Source organism: Anabrus simplex, chromosome 2, assembly GCF_040414725.1.
Source record: "Anabrus simplex isolate iqAnaSimp1 chromosome 2, ASM4041472v1, whole genome shotgun sequence".
Taxonomy (NCBI): Eukaryota; Metazoa; Arthropoda; class Insecta; order Orthoptera; family Tettigoniidae; genus Anabrus; species Anabrus simplex.
The window spans coordinates 990089456-990110122 of NC_090266.1; the positions used below are offsets into that span (position 1 = coordinate 990089456).

Sequence of the window (20667 nt, forward strand, 5' to 3'; positions counted from 1 at the left end):
ATAAAGTTGGAATTCAAGAGGACAAACTGGGGCAAATATTCATTTATAGGAAGGGGAGTTAGGGATTGGAATAACTTACCAAGGGAGATGTTCAATAAATTTCCAATTTCTTTGAAATCATTTAGGAAAAGGCTAGGAAAGCAACAGTAGGGAATCTGCCACCTGGGCGACTGCCCTAAATGCAGATCAGTATTGACTGATTGATTGACTGATTGATTCATTTGATTCAAATTTTAAAAGAGACACAGGAGTGCCGGAATTTTGCTCTGAGAAAGAAGTCTCTAATGAGTAAGTAAACCTACTAACAAGGAGCACTCAGATTTCAGCACTCTTAAATGCCAATCAACAGTGTCAGAGTTCGATCTTTCTTGCAACTTCGGGCACAGGAAGCGGGCGACGCCTGACCAACTGTGCTGACAGAGTTACATCGACGTTGATATGGTTACTGTCGGTGACCTCACTTATCTCCCTGTCTCCTTCACCCACAGCGGCATTCCCATTTATGTCAAGCAGAGTTCGCATTTATACTGTATATCACTGAAAATTATGATAACGTTAACCCTTGCAATATCGACTGATGAAAAACACGACTTAAAGCTGCCTCTTAATCACCATCACCACTCCAACACTATTTCTACTCCAGAAAATTTGAGATTTTATCAATGGACAGCAGTCCTTAGTAATCTCAGCCATGTAAATAGCCCATACGCCACAGTTTCATTGTATCACCACACAGAGCAGCGTCCTGCGAGCAAAATAATGTGCTGATTGCTTCCTGTGTCGAAGGCCACCGGGTCACTGGCAACATGCACCTGTTAAGACGGGTAAAATGACCCCAGACCCTGTTTATTATACAAGGGAAATAAGAAAAGAAGAAAATGTAGAATAGTAAACAGGAAAATCAAAGAGGGTACGGAAAGTAGAGAAACAAGAAAACAGCTAATGAGGGAACTGAATAGAGTGAAAAAGGAAGCAAAAGAGAATTATATGAATGGCATACTTCAAGAGGGTAATGACCACAAAGGGAAATGGGAAAAGCTGTATTCATATATCAGGAATCAAAAAGGAAAAGGAATCCAAATTCCTACAATGGTGGGAGAAGGGGGTGAACACTATTTAACAGATACTGAGAAAGCAACCCTATTTAGTAGGGAATTCAGAGATTCAGTAGATGATTGTCAGGAGTTGGAAACCGAAACAGAAGATAGAGAGGGAGAGACACAGAGGGAAACAAGCAGCTTCTCATTGACAAATGAAGATATTTTCAGAGAAATCCAACTGCTTCTGCAAGGAAAAGCAGCAGGAAGTGATCAAATTACTGGGGAGGTGTTAAAGACAATGGGGTGGTAAATTGTGCCTTATTTAAAATTTATCTTTGGCTATGTCATAAATAATAGTGTAATACCAAAGGAATGGAAGGAATCTATAATAATACCAATTTATAAAGGAAAAGGTGATAAAAGGAAACCAGAGAACTACAGACCAATCAGCCTGACCAGTATAGTTTGTAAAATACTGGAGAATTTAATATCAAAGTACACTGACTGACAGAGCAAATGCAACACCAAGAAGGAATGGTTCGAAAGGGATGAAAGTTGGGGAAAAAACAGAGACGGCACGGACGAATAATTGATGTTTATTTCAAACCGATATGCAGGTTACACAATGCGCACGGCATCGACTCAGTAGGATGTAGGACCACCGCGAGCGGCGATGCACGCAGAAACACGTCGAGGTACAGAGTCAATAAGAGTGCGGATGGTGTCCTGAGGGATGGTTCTCCATTCTCTGTCAACCATTTGCCACAGTTGGTCGTCCGTACGAGGCTGGGGCAGAGTTTGCAAACGGCGTCCAATGAGATCCCACACGTGTTCGATTGGTGAGAGATCCGGAGAGTACGCTGGCCACGGAAGCATCTGTACACCTCGTAGAGCCTGTTGGGAGATGCGAGCAGTGTGTGGGCGGGCATTATCCTGCTGAAACAGAGCATTGGGCAGCCCCTGAGGGTACGGGAGTGCCACCGGCCACAGCACATGCTGCACGTAGCGGTGGGCATTTAACGTGCCTTGAATACGCACTAGAGGTGACGTGGAATCATACGCAATAGCGCCCCAAACCATGATGCCGCGTTGTCTAGCGGTAGGGCACTCCACAGTTACTGCCGGATTTGACCTTTCTCCACGCCGACGCCACACTCGTCTGCGGTGACTATCACTGAAAGAACAGAAGCGTGACTCATCGGAGAACACGACGTTCCGCCATTCCCTCATCCAAGTCGCTCTAGCCCGGCACCATGCCAGGCGTGCACGTCTATGCTGTGGAGTCAATGGTAGTCTTCTGAGCGGACGCCGGGAGTGCTCAGTGCAGGCCTCCTTCAACCAATCGACGGGAAATTGTTCTGGTCGATATTGGAACAGCCAGGGTGTCTTGCACATGCTGAAGAATGGCGGTTGACGTGGCGTGCGGGGCTGCCACCGCTTGGCGGCGGATGCGCCGATCCTCGCGTGCTGACGTCACTCGGGCTGCGCCTGGACCCCTCGCACGTGCCACATGTCCCTGCGCCAACCATCTTCGCCACAGGCGCTGCACCGTGGACACATCCCTATGGGTATCGGCTGCGATTTGACGAAGCGACCAACCTGCCCTTCTCAGCCCGATCACCATACCCCTCGTAAAGTCGTCTATCTGCTGGAAATGCCTCCGTTGACGGCGGCCTGGCATTCTTAGCTATACACGTGTCCTGTGGCACACGACAACACGTTCTACAATGACTGTCGGCTGAGAAATCACGGTACGAAGTGGGCCATTCGCCAACGCCGTGTCCCATTTATCGTTCGCTACGTGCGCAGCACAGCGGCGCATTTCACATCATGAGCATACCTCAGTGACGTCAGTCTACCCTGCAATTGGCATAAAGTTCTGACCACTCCTTCTTGGTGTTGCATTTGCTCTGTCAGTCAGTGTACATCAGACGGATATGTGATGATAAAAATTGGTTCATGAGGAGCCAGTATGGATTTAGAAAGAAATTTTCTTGTGAGGCACAACTGGTGGGATTTCAGCAGGACATATCAGATCAATTGGATTCAAGGGGCCAGTTAGATTGCATAGCCATAGATCTTTCCAAAGCCTTTGATAGAGTGGAACATGGAATATTATTACAGAAATTGGAGGGAATAGGATTGGACGAAAGTGTTACACGTTGGATAAAAACATTTCTAAATTCAAGGGTTCAGAAAGTCAAAGTAGGAAATAATGTATCGCAGGAAGAGAAAATTTGTAAGGGAATTGCACAGGGTAGTATAATAGGTCCGCTACTTTTCTTAATATACGTAAATGATTTAGGGAATAATATAACATCAAAATAAGATTGTATGCAGATGATATAATTGTTTATAGGGAAATAAATAACATTGACGATTGTTCAGAATTACAAAGGGACCTTGAGAGAATCCAACAATGGATTGAAGAGAAAAACATGAAGGTTAATGGAGGCAAATCAACTGTTACAACATTTACAAACAGGAGCTTTAAAACTGAATTTGAATATACTTTGAATGAGGTAGTTATCCCAAATGATGGCAAGTGCAAATACTTTTTTTTTCTTTTTTTTTCTATTTGCTTTACGCCGCACCGACACAGATAGGTCTTATGGCGACGATGGGACAGGAAATAGTTAGGAGTGGGAAGGAAGCGGCCGTGGCCTTAATTAAGGTACAGCTCCAGCATTTGCCTGGTGTGAAAATGGGAAACCACGGAAAACCATTTTCAGGGCTGCCGATAGTGGGGGTCGAACCTACTATCTCCCGAATACTGGATACTGGCCGCACTTAAGCGACTGCAGCTATCGAGCTCGGTGTGCAAAAACTTAGGTGTGGGATTTGAAAGTAATTTGCACTGGAAGGGTCATGTGGATGACATTGTTGGGAAAGCATACAGATCGTTACATATCACAATGAGGCTACTTAAAGGGTGCAAAAAAGAACTGAAAGAGAAAAGTTACTTAAGTATGGTTCGTCCATTATTGGAATATGCAAACAGTGTGTTATACTTAATAAAAGAAATAGATAGTGTGCATAGGAAAGCAGCAAGATTTGTAACAGGGGATTTCAGGAGAAAGAGTAGTGTATCAAAAATGTTAAAGGAACTTGGGTGGGAAACTTTAAGTAAGAGAAGGGAGAAAACTAGACTTATATTATATAGAGCCTATACAGGACAAGAAGCATGGGGAGATATCCGTGAGAGGCTTCAGTTGGAAAATTATATCGGCAGGACTGACCACAAATATAAAATTAGAAGGAATTTTAGCAGAAGGGATTGGGGTAAATTTTCATTCATTGGGAAGGGTGTGAAGGAGTGGAACAGTTTACCAGGGGTAGTGTTTGATCCTTTTCCGAAATCTGTACAGATATTCAAGATGAGAATAAACAGGAACAGAGAAAATAAATGAAATGTTACAGGGCATTCGACCAGTGCAGGTTAATGCAAATAAAAAATGTGTGTGAATAAATTAATTCCATCCCCTGGTCTAAGGAGTTTGGACAGCCAAAGTAGGGGACTGCCTGTAAGGGTGAAGTACAGTGGGGACTTCGAGGGCCCTGGGACCGCTACGGTAGCTGTGAAGGCCCTTCAGGAACTCTGAAAAGTGGTGGCAAAAGGGGCTCTGGTTAAGACGCAGCAGGTCGTTATGCTACTTAGGTTCCAGAATGGGTAAAAAATAAATTTAAAAAAAAATGCAATGTAAATTTTAATCTTATACCAGTTGTATAGTATCATTTGATGTAATTCCACATACTGTATATCAGTTGACTATATGTGTAAGTAGTACAGGAGATATTATAAGTAGAATTTTGTAAACAATATAAATTTATTAAGGATGAGCTGTGTGTTTAATAGAAAAAAATTGTTAGCGTAAATTGTATAATATTGTATTATAGGAAAATTTTCTTCTTGTTAATTTAATATTTAGTGCTTGACAAAAATGTATTTTAGTGTACCATTTGCCAACGAGGTAGACACCTCATTTGCAAATAAAGAGATTTTGATTTTGACATACCACACTTCTCTAACATAGTAACTACAGCGGGAAACGGCCAACAAGCTGGTCACTTGGAAGGCAGGATGGTTTGAATCTCACCGGGTGGAACATCCTTCCTCTTCTCAATCTGCTTACCCTCCAGGGTCGGGTTTTCCCTCGGACTCAGCGAGGAATTCCACCTCTACCGCCTCAAGAGCAGTGTCCTGGAACTTCAGACTCTCGGTCGGGGGATACAATTGGGGAGGATGACCAGTACCTCGCCCAGGCGTCCTCACCTGCTTTGCTGAACCGGGGCCTTGCGGGGGGATGGGAAGATTGAAAGGGATAGACAAGGAAGAGGGAAGGAAGCGGCCGTGGCCTTAAGTTAGGTATCCCGGCATTTGCCTGGAGGAGAAGTGGGAAACCACGGAAAACCACTTTGAGGATGGCTGAGGTGGGAATCGAACCCACGTCTACTCAGTTGACCTCCCGAGGCTGAGTGGACGCCGTTCCAGCCCTCGTACCACTTGTCAAATTTCGTGGCGGAGCCGGGAATCGAACCCGGGCCTCCGGGGGTGGCAGCTAATCACACTAACCACTACACCACAGAGGCGGACGGGTGGAACATTACTAAATATAATTCAGAATTTTGTACACTTCAACTCCAAGAAATGCTCTGATGGTACTTTCCTAAAGTCACAAAGCTCAAAGGAAAATACGGATCTTGGAAACATTTTGAACCCCCCTTATTACTGCAACGTCGACATTCATGTTTCTAGAGAACTTCTGCCGAGCTGATTGGCTGACCTTGTGAGCCCAAGACGGACGGTTCGATTCAGGCTCAGTCCGGTGGTAGGCTACAGTATCTTGAGGTGCTCAAACACGTCATCCTCGTGCTGGCAGATTTGGTGGCACGTAAGAGAACAACTGCGGGACAAAATTCCAGCACCTCGGAATCTCCCAAAACCGTAAAATTACTTACATCAAACGATATCAAATATCAAATGTTTACGTTCTTCAAATTAATTGCGGAAGTTTCCGAGCGAGTTTTGTTTGTTTTTACAGTCTGCTTTATGTCGCACCCACACAGATAGGTCTTATAGGATATGAAAGTGCTAGGAGTGGAAAAGAAGGGACCGTGGCTTTAGTTAAGGTGCAGCCCCACCATTTGACTGGTGTGAAAATGGGAAACCACGGAAAAACATTTTCAGCGATGCCGACAGTAGGGTTCGAATGCACTATCTCCCGAATGCAAGCTGATAGCTAGGTGGCCAAAACCGCAGAGCCACTTGCTCGGTCGAGCGAGTCGTCTGCGCGGTTTGAGGCGTGTAGGTGTTTTCATGCATTCAGTAGACAGTGGGTTCGAACCTCACTGTTGGCAGCCTTCAAGATGGTTTTCTGTGGTTTCCCATTTTCACACCAGCCAAATGTCCTAGGGCAACACCTCAATCAAGGCGACGGTTCTGTGACGTACTCCAGTTTCTGGACGGATTTCAGCGAAGTCGACTCAGAATTCAAAATATATCCCTGATAAAATTCATCGTATTTAGCAACTCCTGAGCAAGTAATTGTTCGTATTAAGAACTGCGCCCGCAGTTAGCGTGGGAACTCACATCTGAGCAATAACTTGGCCCTCGTCGGGTAGTCTAAATGCAATATCTAAAGACATACGTAACTTTCAACTCGTGGTGTGCAGTGCAGCCAAGAGAGACAATAGCAGCACTACGAATTCATTAAAGGGATCAAATGGAAAAGAAGTTTGTTGCTCAAGCTGCCACCCGGTAGTACAGATTATCACACAGCCGAGTGTGTCAACACACTTAGATGAACCGGAGTGGTTCAACCCCACAAGTTCATCTTTGTACGGCTTTGTCCAGTTTCTTCATAATTACTCTAATTGAATGTTGCATCATACACTGATTAAAGATTCAGGGGGAAAGTGTAAAACCCTCTCCGTATATGCGAAGAAGGCCCTTGCGGGAGTGAAAGGCTTTCGCTATCCGTAAACCTGGCCGAAGTGGCTCGGCCACTTTTGCCCCCAAGAATTAATCTGATAGACTACTCATTTTAGGTGCAGGCTGAGTGAACCTAAGGACCAAATGCTTCTCCAGAAGTGGAAATGTCGTTTCTAAATTTTTCGATTTCCTACAGGGTATGAAACCCACGTCCTTCGATGAAAATAATTTGAGATTAAAAACCACTCGTTTTCTGAAACCAGGCTTCCACAACGTGGTGAATTAATTGAGTTTTAGAACACAGATTTGTGGAAGACAGTTAGAATTTGGCCAAATTGCAAATGAGGCTGCTTGTTCAACATTTCCACGAAACTATATTGGACGTCATGTCTTCTCTCTACTTACAAAGATAAACACACCCATTCCTACATTTTGCTCGTGCATCTTTTTCCTTTCTTCCTATCTGTGTTTCGGCAACGTTGGAATAAGGAAGGGCTAGGACCGAGGAGGTAGCCTTAATTCATTTTCATGGTGTGAAAATGAGAAACCACGAAAAGCCATCTTCAAACCCACCATGTTCCGACTGCAAGTTTACAACTAGCCTACATGACCCGTACCCCGAAGCCACAAACCGCTCGGTGCTTGTATTTCTCTCACTACCTGAATCTAGCCCCTGCCCCTTCTCAGCACAATTGTTATCCTCTCCTTACGAATGCCAAGTTGTTGTTCTGCTATTCCCACATTCTGGTAGGGTCGCCTTCCTGACACCAACCCTATGTGGAGGGATGTATTCTATTACATGTTTCTGTGGTGTGGCGGTGCAGTGTTTTGTGTGTAAATGAAGAGATGTGTATTGAGACAAACGCAAATTCTCATTTTCGAACCAGAAGAATTAATCAGACACGGCCAATATCTCCGACTTGTCCCGAAATAGAACCCAGGATACTCTGAATAGAGGACTGGTATGCCGACTATTCAGCCAAGGAGCTAGACAAACGAGGTTCCGAGTTCCGATGATGATGATGCTTATTGTTTAAAGGGGCCTAAAATCTAGGTCGTCGGCCTCTAATGGTACGGAATGTAATGACAAATTAAAAGTCCAAAACTCATCGTGCTCTGCGAAACGAAAATAATTTCACCTTATTTTCTTGACACGGCATAAGCCCAAAAGCCTATACTGTATCATGTCTGTAAGTATGGGCCGTGAAAGCATCAATAGCAGCGATTGAAAATGAAAACCTACAACCTGTTTTCCAGTCATTGACCGGGTCAGGGATGTAATGAATGAAGCAGTTAGTACGATGGGGTCGCCACTCCCAAAGTGATTTATTATTAATTACTGATAGATGCTATGAAATGAGAATGGAGAGTGTTGCTGGAATGAAAGATGACAGGGAAAAGCGGAGTACCCGGAGAAAAACCTGTCCCGCCTCCGCGTTGTCCAGCACAAATCTCACATGGAGTGAGCGGGATTTGAACCACGGTATCCAGCGGTGAGAGGCCGACGCGCTGAATGACAACGATTATGAACTTAAAATAATCAGTCGATTCGACCCTCAAAGTCCCACCTTTCCCACTATCTTAAAACAATAGTGTTTACTGACCAAGGGACTGCTTCCAAAGCACAATCTTGAATCTAAGATGCTTGTGTTGTCTAAAGGGGTCCAAAATTCAAGTCAACAGCCCCTCATAATTGTACTTATCGCTAGGAAAGTAAGAACCATGGTATTTCTCATGTAGCCATACTAATCATAAGTAACATAGACTTACGGTGTTCCACACATTGTGGTACTACTCACGGGTAATGTAATACGCAAAGGTAATGCAGACCTAAGGTGTTTCTCACATTATGGCGCCACTCACAGACAACGCAAACCCATGGTGTTCCTAACATAAGTGTAATAATCACAGGGATTCGTACTATTCCGTGGTGTTCCTCACATAGTGGGTACTAATCACAAGCAACGCAGACCCACGGTGTCGCTCATATAGTGGTTCTAATCACAGGCAACGCCCAGACCCGTGATGTTCCGCATATAGTGGTACTAATCACGGGTACTGTAAAACCCATACTGATTCACCCTCTGTTGCTACTAATCACAAACCTACTCTGTACCTAACATAGTGATACTACTCGCAAGTAAAGGCGACCCATGGTGTTCCTCGCGTGATGGTACTAATAACAAGTAGTCTCATGATTCGATTTCAATCATCCCTTGGTCGCCAGTTTAGTCCCCTATTACCACAGGCAGGGGACACTGTGGTTGTGTTCTTCGTCTGCGTCTCCCGGCAAACCAGCGAAGCAGCAGCAGACATCGGGCACACCCGTTTCTAATCTCCGCACCCGCTCCAGGTCGCAACAAAACTTACCTCCGCCAGACACCATGGCTCAAGCGTAGACTACACTCAATGGTATTCTTCAGCCGATCCAACACATTCAGACTCAGCAGGAGGTCCTTAAACAGGACTTTCAACAGTTGCGCCAACGTGACGACGAGGACATCGAGACACAAGCGTGCCAGGAGCTGGAGAATACACCCGAGAACCTGCAGCCACAGCTCCAGACACCGTACGACTGGCGGGCATTGGCTCCAACCTCCTATGGCAAAGCTTTGCCTATGCCTGATGCAGTCATAGTGATCCGACTAGCCGAATCCCTCAAAGCCCTGGTCCGCTGGGCCACGGAGAGAGAAATGAAGATGGATAATGTGTGGGGTGTCCAGGCGATAAGGTCATAAATGAGCAGCGCCGCCCCTAATTCCTTGGGGCGAGGAACTGGGGGAAATGCCGACGAACATTCACTCCGCTCGATTATCTGTTTGGTCCGCAAGAGCTAAAGTATACTTCGCTCAAGTCCGCCGGCAAGCCGGTTAGGACCCCCGTATCCACCACCTGGGACGGGCCACGTGGGAGTATCACCTCTCCCCTCTGCTAGGCCAGCGCAGTAGGTTCGTGGGGTCCCGAGTACTGATTACGGGTATATTCCTAAGGACCAAGCGCATGGTAATGCTAAAATTTTCTTCTTACCTACCTTTTCCCAATCAACTGAAGTCGGCACTATGTATGGATTTTTCTTTTTTTTGCTAGTGGCTTTACGTCGCACCGACACAGATAGGTCTTATGGTGACGATGGGACAGGAAAGGGCTAGGAGTGGGAAGGGCTGCCGACAGTGGGGTTCGAACCTACTATCTCCCGAATATGTATGGATTTAGACCAGTTTCACGGCCGGATGCCTTTCCTGACGACAACCCTACGTGGAGAGATGTATTCATTATTGCGTGTTTCTGTGGTGGTTTGTAGAATGAAGTGTTCCTCGACCCGGCTGGAAATGGAATCCATAGCACTCTGAAACCAAAAATCACTACTCTGTCCATTAAGCCAAGGAGCCGGACCATTTTACTATAATATTGCAGTAAACATGCTCAGAAAAAAAACTATAAAGGAAATCAAGATATTTGCGTATAGGGGGCATGATAAGCTCAGTGGCTTAGCTTTTGGCTTTCTACCCGGAAGGCTGAGGTTTGTATCCCAGTCGATCCTGGGTTGAAATTTTCACCTCAAAAATAACATGGCGCTAGGAAGGGCATCCGGCCTTATATCGCGGTCAAAACCAAAGAAAGCGTAGATAGCGACCCCACAAATACCTAAGATAACCTGAAGAAAGTTTTAAATATTTGCAGTATAAAACAAGACAAAGAGTGTTAGCCGACGATCATGTGGGAACTGTTAAATACTATTCTTTAAGAAAGCTTCGATTATTCTCTATTCCTGGTGACAGCACATTTCTACTCCATTTGAGACGCGTGGAGGTTTGTTTTCCGTTAAAAATGGCTCTGCCCCAGGCGAATGGCACATCATCGCAATTATCGATACTAACCAGTTCATCCGTGATATGTCATCTACCTCGCCCTCACGCAAATTACCAACAGTTCTTAATGACCAAGATTATCCTTCCATTTGTCTTTGTCTGCTGCATAAAGTACCTGGTTCAAACAATCGGACTAGTCTGGCTAGAGAAGACGGTCCAAAAGCTGAACTTCTACGTCTGAAATCAGGAGTTCGATTCCTGATAAGGGATGAAGTAGACAAAATTCAAGCATGATGAAATGCCAGATCGCCATATGGAAATATGTTTCTGAACACCATCAGTTGTAAGTGAAGAGTTTAATTATAATAAAGTTATTGGTTTCACGTTTCACTGAGTGTTTTTGCGGTTTTCAGAGATGCTCAGGAGTCGGGAAATATCCCGAACGAGGCTGACTGAGCCGGAATCGAACCCACTACCTCGAGCTCAAAAACACAATGACCTGTCCCATAAATTATTATTATTATTATTATTATTATTATTATTATTATTATTATTATTATTATTATTATTATTATTACATATATACAACTTCATTATAGACTGTTATGCCTTTGAACGTTCAGTACCGTATGCAAACCTCTGTAAATTTGCTAAACGACTCAACAATCTTCTATTTGTAACTAACTCTGTGGCCTCGTTTAGTTTCGTACCTGTTATTCTTAGGTTATTAGAAATAGAGTCTAACCACCGTCGCCTTGGTCTCCCGCTACCGCTCTTACCCTCCATGACCGATTCTATTATTCTCCTATGTAAACTATATTCCTCCATCCGTCTCGCATGATCTTACCACTAAAGGCGGTTTATGCATACAGCTTCATCAAACGAGTTCATTCCTATCTTAGCATTTATCTCCTCATTCCTAGTACCCTCTTGCCATTGTTTTTCTTTTCAAGTTTCTTTACGTCGCACCGACACAGATAGGTCTTACGGTGACGATGGGGTAGAAAAGGGCTAGAAGTGTGAAGGAAGAGCCGTGGCCTTAATTAATGTACAGCCCCAACATTTGCCTGGTGTGAAAATGGGAAACCACCGAAAATCATCTTCAGGGCTGCCGACAGTGGGGTTCAAACCCACTATCTCCCTAATGCAAGCTCACAGCTGCGCGCCCCTAACCGCACGGACAACTCGCTCGGCCCTGCCATTGTTCCCACCTTCTTGTACCAGCGACCATTCTCGTTACCTTCATGTCTCTTATTTCTAATTTATGAATAAGATAACCTGAGTCCACCCAGCTTTCACTCCCGTAAAGCAGAGTTGGTCTGAAAACAGACCGGTGTAAAGGTAGTTTAGTCCGGGAGCTGACTTCTTTCTTACAGAACATCATTTATCACGACTGACAGCTCTTTGCATTACCTTTGCTGCACCTTGATACAGTCTCATTTACTATATCACCACCCTAGGAGAATGAACATTCTGCATACTGTTCCAGTTTTTTGTTCCCAACCTGACATTCGATTCTTGTGTACCTTTCATACCGACATCATTTTAGTCTTGGAAAGGCTGATCCAGTAAACTATGAACAACAAATGTAAAAGATTACAGCCTTGCATAACCCCTGTAAGTACCTTAAACCAAGCACTCATTTTACCATAAATTCTCGTCGCAGCCCAATTGTCAACATAAATACTTTTGATTGCTTTTAATAATCTACCCTTAATTCCATTTCAACCAGAACGGCTAGAATTTATTTTTTCCTCGGTACTCTGTCATATACCTCTGTTCTTCTCGTAGCATTTATCAACTACCTGGCGCATATAGAAAATCTGATCCTGACAGCCCCTCTGTGGTCTGAAACCACACTGCTTTTCATCCAACTTACTCTCAACCACTGAGCGCACCCTCCCTTATAAAATGCCAGTGAACACCTTGCCTGGTATACTGATCAAAACCGGGCGAGTTGGCCGTGCGCGTAGAGGCGCGCGGCTGTGAGCTTGCATCCGGGAGATAGTAGGTTCGAATCCCACTATCGGCAGCCCTGAAGATGGTTTTCCGTGGTTTCCCATTTTCACACCAGGCAAATGCTGGGGCTGTACCTTAATTAAGGCCACGGCCACTTCCTTCCAACTCCTAGGCCTTTCCTATCCCATCGTCGCCATAAGACCTATCTGTGTCGGTGCGACGTAAAGCCCCTAGCAAAAAAAAAAAAAAAAAAAATACTGATCAAAGAAATACTTCGAGATTTGTTACAATCCTTCCTGATCCCTTGCTTATACAGGGTAGATAGGTGGAAATTACTACTGTTATATAATCAGAAGGTACAGGTAGCTTACTAACATTCCATGCTAATATTACTCTATGAAGCCCCTTCCTCCCTGCCCACTATATTTCACCATTAAAGGTTTAATTTCATATATTCCTGGAGTTTATTTACCATCCTTTCCTCTTCCTCAAGCGTAATTTCACCAACATCATTGTCCACCTCCCCATGAGCTCGGTTGTTCATGACGTCACCAGAAGTTTCCTTTTACGTTGAGAAGATTTCCAAATTTTCCTTGCAACTGTCCAGTGATTCCCTGGGATCTGTTATGAGTTCACCTGATTTACTCAAAACACTATACATTTCCCCTTTCCCTTCCTTTCTAAGATTCTTTATTACTGTCCAGAAAGGTTTTCCTGCCTCTTGACCTAGCCTTTCCAAGTTATTACCGAAATCTTCGTACGACTCCTTCTTGGATTCAACAATTATTTGATTTGCTCTGTTTCTTTAATTTACGTTTTTTGTTAGGAGCCATTTCTAATTCTTCTTCTTCTTCTTTTCCTACCGCCTTTACCCACACCTGTGGGGTCGCGGGTGCGAACTGTGTCACACATGTGGATTTGATGATGATGCTTGTTGTTGAAAGGGGCCCAACATCTAGGTCATCAGCCCCACGTGTGGATTTGGCTCTGTTTTGCGGCCGGATGCCCTCCCTGACGCCAACCCTACATGGAGAGATGTAATCACTATTGCGTGTTTCTGTGGTGGTTGGTAGTGTGGTATGTTGTCTGAATATGATGAGGAGAGTGTTGCTACGGACACATACACCCATACACCCAGAAGTGATTAAAATCCCCGACCCGGCCGGTAATCGAACCACGGACCTTCTGAACAGAAGGCCAGTACGCTGACCATTCAGCCAACGAGTCGGACTTAGGAACCATTTCTAATACGCCGTCCTTTTACGTTTACAATCTTCCCTCACGTCCATTGTTGCAACGACATGTTCGCTTTTCTCATTTTTTCACACAGTTGTTCCTAGGCATTCCCTTGCTGTTTCTATGTACCTTCTTACTGTCTATTGTTTGGAACTTTACACTACTCGTGTATTTCTGTCTAGAATCCTCGTTCTGGAGATTTTCTACCCCTATTCGTCTGCAGACAGATTTTACTTTATCATAGGCCTAGAGATACTTGGTTCACTGCAGATCAGATAGTGGTCTGTATCATCAAAAATCCCAGGAATACCCACACATTGTTAACAGATTTCCTGAATTCAAATTCGATTATAATACTGCATACGGTAGTCTATTATGGATCTTGTGTCCCTAATCTACCGTAAACATAACACACTATACTACCAACCACCACAGAAACACGTGATAATGAATACATCCCTCTATATAGGGGTAGCCTCAGAAAGAACATCCAGCTGTAAAACGTGTGCGAGACAGTTCACACCCACGACCCCACAACGGTGTGGTAAATACAGCAGCAGAAGAAGAAGACGGCAAGTTGGAGAAACCTTGAAATTTTATGTACTCTGGGACTTCCAGATCCGTGGTGTAGGGGCAGCGTGCCTGCCTCTTACTCGGAGGCACCGGGTTCGATTCCCGGCCAGATCAGGGATTTTTACTTGGACCTCAGGGCTGGTTCCGAGGTCCACTCAGCCTACGTTATTAGAATTGAGGAGCTATCTGACGGTGAGATAGCAGCCCTGGTCTAGAAAGCCAAGAATAACGGCCGAGAGGATTCCTCGTGCTGACCACACGACACCTCGTAATCTGCAGACCTTCGGGCTGAGCAGCGGTCGCTTGGTAGGGCAAGGCCCTTCAAGGGCTGTAGTGCCATGGGATATGGCAGGGGGGGGGGGTGACTTCCAGATTTGTTTATCTGAACAGTCCAGCATCCGAACTTTGAATAATTGACTTTCCAAGCCTCCGTGGCTCAGACGGCAGCGCGTCGGCCTCTCACCGCTGGATACCGTGGTTCAAATCCCGGTCACTCCATGTGAGATTTGTGCTGGACAAAGCGGAGGCGGGGCAGGTTTTTCTCCGGGTACTCCGGTTTTCCCTGTCATCTTTCATTCCAGCAACACTCTCCATTCTCATTTCATAGCATCTATCACTCATTAATATAAATCACTTTGGGAGTGGCGACCCCATCGTAATAACAGCCTATATACGATTCATTCATCACATCCCTGACCCGGTCAAAGACTGGAAAACAGGTTGTAGGTTTTCATTTTCATTTTCAATTGACGTTCCACTGTGCGTGTACTTTATTCGTAACTGCTAATCCCATACTAGCATAGAAGTCCAATTCCTATTAGCTTCCATATCTTCCCCACATTCACCCATCACCCTTCAGCTCCATTTCCAACTCTCGCAATGAAATCGCCCATTAGCGCCATCATATCCTTGCTGTTTACCCTGACTACGATGTCCCTCAGCGCTTCATAAAACTTGTCAAATAATCCCCATATTCACCCTTATGTGGTGAATACACCGAGACAATTCTCGTCCTAATTCATCCAACAGCTAAATCTTCCCACATCATTCGCTCATTTACGAGCCTAACAGGAACTATGTTACGTGCAATAGTATATCTGATGAACAGACGAACCACAGACTCTGCCCTTCCTTTTTAACATCTCTTAAGCATACTATATAATCTCTTCCTCGTTATCTCCCCTTACCCGAATACCATTAACTCCTAACACATCCAGCATCTCCTCTTTGCTGACTCAGCCAGTTCTGCTTTCTTTCGTCCATAAGCCCCACTGATATTGATCTTGTACCTCCCGGTCGAATACCATTTTGTTCGTCAAGATGTTTCGAAGAAGTCCCTCGCCTGTCAAATGGAAGTGGGACTCCTTTACTCCCATAGGTCCGAGACTTGCTTGAAACGTTCTGAGCGTGTTCGGTAAAAATTCTGTGAAGCAGGATGCTGCCCTACTTACACATAGTCCCAGCGACAATCTCTCGTCTAACGGGTTAAAGACCACTGCTGGATTGTGCAGTCCTAGGCGCCTGAGTGCAAGGAGGGCCGTGACTCGGGGAATGTCCGAGATGCCCACTCCCATTCCATTGTAAATGGTATCCCGATTCTCAGGACCACTTACTACGCCACTCAGCCGTTGCCCATGGTTCACGAACTAGGACTACAGTAACCCACACCACGCACTTATTATTATATTCGTCGCCAAAGTGCTACGTTAACAATAACGATTATAACCCGAAACAATATTTAATGTTTGCGGGCTAATAATGTTTTCCTTGTTCTTATACTTATCGTGCCACAGATTATCAGGAGAGGGATGTGGAACTTTAAAAATCTAGACAGTTCCTAAAACAGTTGATAGATGGCGTTAGTGCCTCTACGGAGTTGACAATGGAGTGGAGAGTGTCGGTTCCAGAGGCAGCAGCCTCGACTCTTCGCGACTCCGTTCGCAACACATCCCTCGTTCTAAGTTCGATTCCCGACCGGGGCAGGGATTTTAGTCGCGTTTGTTAATTCCCGTACCTCGGGGGATGGGTATTTGTGTTCGTCTTAATCCACATATTCATATATGTACCCACAATACATCACAGTACAATCCCTACAGAAACACGCAATTGTGAATATGTCACGCCACAGGGTTGGCGTGAGGAAAGGTATCCGGCCGTAAAAATGGGCATGCATACATTGGGAGAAGACTTTTAAGTAGGTTAGAGACAGAATTAGCACCGAGTTAACACAGACAGAACTTTCAACGTCTCATCCATCACTATTCCTATCAGCCTTACAAGCAGCTGGAGTCCTGACAAGGGGTTCTTTAACATTTCAATCAGCCGGGCTGAGACGGTCGAGTACGGACTTTCTGAGCACAAGTTGGCGGGTTCGAACCCGGCTCAGTTTGGTGCTATTTGGATGTGCTCAAATACGTCAGTCTCATATCGGTAGATTTACAGGTATATAAGAAAACTCCTGTGGTACAACAATCTGGCACCTCAGCGCCCGCGAAAACCTTAAACGTAGCTAGTGTGACATAAAAAGTACATTATTATTGCGGGACAAAATTCCGGCAACCAAACGTCGTTGTGAATCGTAAACACAGCTAGTGAGTCGTAAAACAAATTACATTATTACTGCGGGACAAAATTCCGGCACCCCAGCGTCTTTGAAAATAGTAGAAGTAGCTAGTGACATAAAACAACACCAGCCTATATTTACGGGACAAAATTCCGGCACCTCAGCGTCTCTGAAAATCATAAAAGTAGCTAGTGTGACGTAAAAATAAATAACACTATAGGGCCTGTGGGACAAATTTCCAGTAACTCTGAAAACCATAAACGTAGCTAGTGAGTCACAATACAAATAAAATTATATTTGCTGAACGAAATTCCAATGCCTCGGCGTCTCGGAGAACCGTAAAAGTAGTTAGTGGGTCGTAAAACCAATAACATTAATTATCAAATATTGATTTTTAGTTGAGTGAGTGGTCACCCGATTGCTATAAATATATTTTTAAATAACTAGGTTATGCAGCCGGCCTATGCATAGTTATATACGACGTTGATCTAAGAGCCACAAGTCACTATATACAGTGAACGAATATCACTGTCCGAGATTCGACTGGATAAAAACTTGCGACGAAGTTGGTGAATTATTACGCGCAATCATTGCGTCGTAAACTCACACTCAAGTTTGTTGTTACTAGCGCTGACATTCGAAACTCGGACTTCCCAAGCCTCATGCACTGATCTTGCGTCTCCTAAAACATTCTGGCGAAAGAAATTCGGTGATGTACCGTATATGTGAGTTTTCTTTCATTCTATCATCAACAAAATAATTCCAACAGAAGCCGTTGCATGCTACTATGTAAACAATGGAACCCAACAATCACATAGCAGTTCCGTGTTTACAGACGATAATGCACTCTTTTACGGCACCAGAAAATAAAGCATGTGAACTGGAAGAAACTTACCTCCTATAGATAGCAGTGATGGCAATGTTTACGTCTGACGTAACGTAAGTGAGGTAGATTGCGTAAACACACACGCATGCACGCACACTGTAGAGCGGCGAATAAATTATCCCAGCCTTAGTTGTAACTTGAAGTAACCACCTGATGGCTAGAACACATCTGCCTACTTTTATTCACGTAACTCACAAACTATCGCACAGACGAGCGACACTAAAGTCTTCACTGGAAAAACATCACACAATACATGCATTGTAACTTTCATGACGCTTTGTAATACGAAACCTACTACAAATACACAGAGAACCGCATTCATACATGACAGCAGATAGACTAAGCCGCGCTGAGACTAGCGGAGTTCGCCTGCTACAACACCAGCGCCACGAAGCGGTGGGTACAGAAACTACAGTTCCTAAGGAAGGAAAGCCTGATTGAAATACGATTGTTTTCGATACTATGTTTAGGGACGAGGAACATTGTGAACATCAGGCCTCTGTACTTCTATGGTTCAACCTTTTCTTCCTGCGGTGTCCTATAAGAAAGCAGCAATGCGGAAGTAATGATTTCAATACAGTATTATCTTCTTCGAAGGGGCATGGGTAAGATAACGATAATAATGATGGTTTCCTTCCCCCTACCCCAGCATTTCCGAAAACCTACAAGTAATAGCGCGAAGTTAGTTAATAATAATAATAATAATAATAATAAAAATAATAATAATACCGAGCGAGTTGGCCGTGCGGTTAGAGTCGCGTAGCTGTGAGCTTGCATTCGGCAGCCCTGAATATGGTTTTCCATGATTTCGCATTTTCACACCAAGCACCTTAATTAAGACCACGGTTGCTACAATCAATCAATCAACAATGATCCGCATTTAGGGCTGTCGTCCAGGTGGTAGATTCCCTATCAATAATTGTTTACCTAGCTTTTTCCTAAACATTTTCTAAGAAATGGGAAACGTATCGCACATTTCCCTTGATAAATTATTCCAATGCCTTACTGCTCGTCCTACAAATGAATATTTCGCCAATTTGTCCTCTTGATTACCGTTGCCAGCTCTCCACTGACAGCCCGAAACATACCACATAGTCGAGCATCTCTTCTCCTTACTCCCAAGTCTTCCCAGCCCAAAGTTTGCAACATTTTCGTAACTACCTTCCCAATCCTAGCTCTTTCCCATCCTTCGGCCGCCTAAAACCTTGGATGTGTTAAGGCGACGCTAAACCACTAGCACAAACTAAAACGAAACAAAAATAAAAACCGGAACGATTTGGCAACGCGGTATGGTTCGTGTAACTCTAAGCTCCTATTCGGGAAATGGTGTGTTCGACTCCCACCATCAGCACCCGTAAATATAATTTTTTCTTGGGTTTCCCATTTTCATATCAGGACAATGTCCGGCTCCATGGCTAAATGGTTAGCGTGGTGGTCTTTGGTCACAGGGGTCCCGGGTTCGATTCCAGGCAGGGTCAGGAATTTTAAGCATCATTGGTTAATTTCGCCGGCACGGGGACTGGGTGTATGTGTCGTCTTCATCATCATTTCATCCTCATCACGACGCGCAGGTCGCCTACGGGATTCAAATCAAATGACCTGCACCTGGCGAGCCGAACATGTCCTCGGACACTCCCGGCACTAAAAGCCATACGCCATTTCATTTCATATCAGGACAATGCTCTGACCGTACTTTAATTAAGATTACTACTGTTTAACAGTTTCCTTTTCTCATCCTTATATCGCCGATAACTTTCATGAGTTAAAGCGACGTTAAACTACTATAATAATAATAATAATAATAATAATAATAATAATAATAATAATAATAATAATAATTGTTCCGGGGGTATCTGTGGCACGCAGACGTGAAAGAAGGTGCGGGCTTGAATGGGTCTATCAATAATATGAAAAATTGAGTTAAAACTTTAGAAGGTTATATTTCTTTTCCGAAAAGAAACTTAACAATCTTTTTCATGACAATATTACAGGTACAAATAGCAATCATTAACCAAGATGGGAAAAATCCAAGATTCATAACCTTAACACTTTGGGCTTTAAGCCCCCTAATTTTACAATTTTACAAAAGGAAGAGGTATTATTTAATGAGGGGCAGAAATCCCCAAATTCAAGAGCACTTGCTCTCTAAATCACAATATCTAGCCTCCCAGAGGCACACTTTAAAGTTACAAAACTTGAAAAAGAGCTAACAGGCTCTCACTTTCTTACTGCCTACTCAAGGCAACGTTACATCAATGTCAGGTCGCTCAAACCACCATTTACAAATTAAACTTACTTTTACAGGGGTACTTAATACCCAACCTACGGGGCCTTCATGGAAAGAGAACAAGTTAAATAACTGGCCCAAACACAAAAGGAACTGAGGCGTGCACTGCGCTCCAAGATAACGAGAACTTAGAAACCTACAGGGCTCTAGGCCGATGAAACAGGGGCTATTCCCAAACTACTGAGGTAGAAATTACTTTAACACATTACAGTTACACAACGTAATCACCTCCAAACCAAGATGAAGGGGAGCTCGAGAGGGTAATTCACTCTCTATCCCCGATTTACAGTTAAAGATTTTATGAAGTTTTTACATTAGCCGGAAGAAAGTTACATTTTAGAAAAGTTGTTACATACTAAATCGTCGGACCTTTCGCTCGGAT

The 20667-nt window shown here is 44.1% G+C and overlaps 1 protein-coding gene across 1 annotated transcript in view; it reads right to left on the reverse strand.

Annotated features, from left to right (window-relative positions):
• Nucleotides 1-18348, reverse strand: part of LOC136863234 (CD151 antigen) — a 438193-nt gene extending 419845 nt beyond the window's left edge. Inside the window, exon 1 of the mRNA XM_067139609.2 lies at nucleotides 18008-18348. The gene's annotated coding sequence lies outside the window, so the exon portion shown is untranslated. The remainder of the gene's footprint in view (nucleotides 1-18007) is intronic.
• Between the last annotated feature and the right edge of the window lie 2319 nt (nucleotides 18349-20667).